We start from the raw sequence: 4203 nt of genomic DNA on the forward strand, positions 1-4203 counted from the left end.
CTTCCATTGATGTAAGGGTCTCTACAGACTTGGGACTAAATCAGTGCACCCCTTTAACTTACTCGTCTCATTTGATACAGTTACTCCTTTCTCTAGTAATTGTTAAATGATCTGTTTTCCAATTTCAGTTGCCCACAGATGGTGTGACAGGTGATATCTGCCCTGCTGGAGCATACTGCCCACCTGGCTCCCTGTTACCTACACCCTGTCCTCCGGGGACCTACAGTAATGTGAGTGGGTTGAAGAGCCTGAAGCAGTGTTTGGACTGCCCACCTGGGTGAGTTTCCCATTCTGCAGAGGAACATTGCTCAGTTTTATAAGGCTGCAGTGTGGTTGCTCTCCCGTTGCTATAAACCAGGCCATGTGATCGTCAGGGGACCTGCAGTGAGGAACCTTCAGTGGGAGACTGATCCCATTGGCTCTTCACATGCTTAAAGTTTGGCTTGCTGAATCCAAAGTGCATGATGCCATGACCTAGAGACCCTCCACCCAATTCATGCTAGTCTTTGTCAGGTCGATACCCTTTGTTGTTTAGACTGGGTGAGGGTATTCACCCCATTGTTCAATGTGTGGCATTCCCATTGACTGCCATGGTTTCCAGTGGCTGGAAGCTGAAGCTAGACAAATTCAGACTGAAAAAAGCATACATCTTTAACAGTGAGAATAATTAACCATTGGAGCCATTTACCCAGGGTTGTGGTAGATTCTCCATCTGACCATTTTAAAATCAAGATTGGATGTTTTTCCTCAAAGCTCTGCTCTAGGAATTATTTTAGCAAGTTCTCTGGCCTGTGTTATGCAGGAGGGCAGATTCAATGATTGCAATGGCCCCCCTCTGGCCTTTGAGTCTAAGAGTCTGTGAAACTGCATGGATGATTATGAAGGACAGTGTATGGCTCTAATAAAAATTATAAGTGTTTCATCCTCTAGGATACACACAGCTGCTGTCTGATATTAGTGGGTGGGCATACATAAAATAGTCAGAGAATCATAAGGCTGTGACACATAGCAGCCACTGGTGAGGAATGTAAACTTAAGGCTGATGCTCCTTTGGTTTGGTGCATCTCTGTATTCTAGTAAATGCTGTCAGTAAAAACATCTGGTGTTTGGTGGCCCAATCAATTTCCTTTATAATTTATTATGAAGGGGACAACAAGTCTGGATAAAATATTAGCTCTCCCTCACCAAGATCCAAAGCTCAGAGTGAATCCAAACCTTCCCTCCACCCCGGTATTTTCCATTACTGCATTCCTGTGCACCCTGTTTCCAGCCAGTAAGATACATGACAATATAACAGAGAGGTATCTGATGGTATTTGTGTTCCATCCAGGAGTTGGAATCTACCAGGAATCTCATGAGAATATCTCTCTTGTGAGATTTTCCAAACCAGGCTTGCGGAGCTAGGAATTTGAGGTTTGTGGGGGGAAGGCATCTGAACTTTTGTGAGCTTATCTGATCTCTACTGAAAAGTTTTGGTTCATGTTTCCCTAACTAAGGGAAGGAAGCTTTATTCTTCTCAGTATCAAACTGTGAAATGTAAGAGTTTACTATCTTGATGAAAATAATTAAATTCTGGATGAAGGATGGCCTGTCCTGCATTATCCCTACAAGATCCATGCATATATGGGATCTGTGAATCCTGTGTGATTCCAGCCAGTTAGTGGGGCATTTATTGTTTTAAGACAATGCTTTCCTGTGAAAAAAGGAAATGTTTCTACTTACGATGTGTGTTTTCCCAACCCCAGGCTGTACTGTGATGGGACAAACAGCCAAGCTCCCACTGGACCCTGCAAACCTGGCTACTTCTGTACTGGAGCTGCCAAAACTGCCCTTCAGCATGTGGCCATGGAGGGGTATTATTCATTGGCAGGAGCTTTCAGACCAGAACCCTGCCCTCTTGGGAGTTTCCAGCCTGTAAGTGCAGTGAACTAAGCTACAGACTATTCTGAGTCCATAGAAGCCTTCAGAATCTGAATCAGGGAGCAGATATGTGTGAGATGTTAGCACCAGACTAGTGAAACTCTGCTGGCTTCAGGTTTTCTCTCAAGCTTGACACTCACCCAGCTGCAACAGACTAGATTCTGACCATGTCTGGTGTGGGATGGAAGCGGGACAGTATGTCCTGCAGTCCAGGACAGGGATCTGCTCTGATGTCTTTAGATTGCTTTGTAAACCGTACCCTTTCTGTTGCTACCCAGACACATGGTGTTATCCACAACAGCAGGTGGGCCTGTGACACCTGTTCCACCCTTCACATTGCTCACAACTTTCATTCTGAATGAGCAGGGGCTCTGACACTCAGTTCCTGCTATGTTCCCCTCTAGGTCCTTGGTCAGTCTCTGTGCAGAGAGTGCCCAGAGGGGACGTTTTGCAACCAGACAGGCCTGGCTGAACCTGTGACTTGTCCCAAAGGGCATTACTGCCCAGCTCGGAGTATCCTGCCTCTCCCATGTCCAGCGGTAAGAGCCAAGTGTGTTTCCTGCCATCTAGAAGTTCTTCCTTGGAGACTTCTTGCCCTCCGAGGGCTTCAATAGCTCTCTCTGTGCAGGGCACTTACACGGACATACTTGGTGCCATGGGGACAGGATCCTGCAAACCCTGCCCGGCGGGCATGTACTGCAGCACAGCTGGTCTGGCCACTCCTGAGGGTCTGTGCCAGCCAGGATATTATTGTGCCCAAGGGTCCAACAGCACCTCACCCGTGAGTATTGCACTGGCTGGTGAAGCCCGACTTGCTAACGCAGCGTGAAGTGCATCAGGCATAATATCCACCTTGTTTTCCTTGCTCCAGGTGGGACTTCCTTTTGGTGATCTTTGCCTAGCAGGATATTACTGCCCTGCTGGCACGAAACACCCAAGAGAGATGCCATGCCCTGCTGGTACCTGGAACGAGAGGAGGGGAGCCCAGGATGCCAACTGGTGTCTACCCTGTCCCCCTGGGTTCTTCTGCAATGTGGCAGGCCAGGTTTCCCCTGCAGGGCTTTGTGCACCAGGTGAGACATGTCAACAGCTTTTCCAACTACCAGCCAATTCACTCACATCATCGTTATAATGGTTCTTATTTTCTGCTGAGTGCCCTCCCACTCCTGCAGCAAGACAAGGTGAGTGATGGAGTCCCTGTGTTCTCTGCTTTCAGGCTATTACTGCACAGGAGGGACGCGGACCCCAAGACCACTGGATGCTGTGACGGGGGATCTCTGTCCCAAAGGACACTTCTGCCTTGCAGGCTCAGCAGCACCCTCCCCATGCCCAGATGGGGAATACAGCAATGCAACAGGTCAGGAGTTGGGGAGAGGGCTGCTTTGCTTGAGCTACCATCTAACTGAGAGGGAACTAGAAATCCAGTTTGGACTCCACAGCTCCAGTGTTATTCTCCTGTTACTCTATTACGGTGCAATATGCCTACCAGACCAAATTACTTGCTGGCATAAGCGTGAGGAACACCATTTGAAGTCCAGCAGAGCTGTGCCACCTAGGAGTTAGCAGTGTGACAAGCATTAACCCCTACAGCATGGTTATGAATAACCCTGCAAGTCAAAGCAGGGTCTCCACCTATTCTGATTGGAGTGGGCAGTCCCATGTCCTGCAAGCTGGGCTGAAAGACACGAAAATACATCCCCAAATATCTTCAGGGCTGTTGCACTGTCATATCATGAGGATGCTGCATCATGACGGGGAGACAATTGTTTCACTGTGTCCTGGGGTGATGTGTCCCAGAGGACAATGTTCCATACGTGACACTCCTACAGCAGCAGCTCTCGTTCTATAATAACAGAGCTGTTAAATATTCAGCCAGATTTCCTCATTGTGAATCCATCCAATGGGCAGATCTGGAAGAAATCCCCTTACAGTGGCCTCTGGCCTTTTGGGTAAGCACTCAGAAATGTAGATGCTTCTGCAAACTTCCTGGACCTGCAAACCAGGGCTGGAAAGCTTGCTAGAACAAACTGCCGCATGAGCTCTCTAATAGGTATAAAGACCAGTGAAGCCAGGAAAGCAAAGAAAATACCATTCCAGTCCTCCTATTTCAAGTCCAGGACCAGGCAAGTAAGAGTCCTACAGAAGTGAGTCCATTCAGTGGTGCTTTTTCTTTCCTTTCCTGAACTGCCCTCTCAGGTCAAGACAAATGCTTCCCATGTCCAGCTGGGTTTCACTGTCAGCACGGCATAATGCAACATTGTCCACCTGGCTTTTACTGCCCCC

The 4203-nt window shown here is 48.0% G+C and overlaps 1 long non-coding RNA gene across 1 annotated transcript; it reads left to right on the top strand.

The window, feature by feature from the left end:
• Window positions 1-2879: 2879 nt before the first annotated feature.
• On the top strand, window positions 2880-4203 carry LOC141975936 (uncharacterized). Its single transcript, XR_012636027.1, has 3 exons — window positions 2880-2993; window positions 3137-3277; window positions 4117-4203. It is a non-coding gene; the product is annotated as an uncharacterized LOC141975936 (long non-coding RNA).

Source organism: Natator depressus, chromosome 22 (assembly GCF_965152275.1).
Source record: "Natator depressus isolate rNatDep1 chromosome 22, rNatDep2.hap1, whole genome shotgun sequence".
In the NCBI taxonomy this organism is placed as follows: domain Eukaryota; kingdom Metazoa; phylum Chordata; order Testudines; family Cheloniidae; genus Natator; species Natator depressus.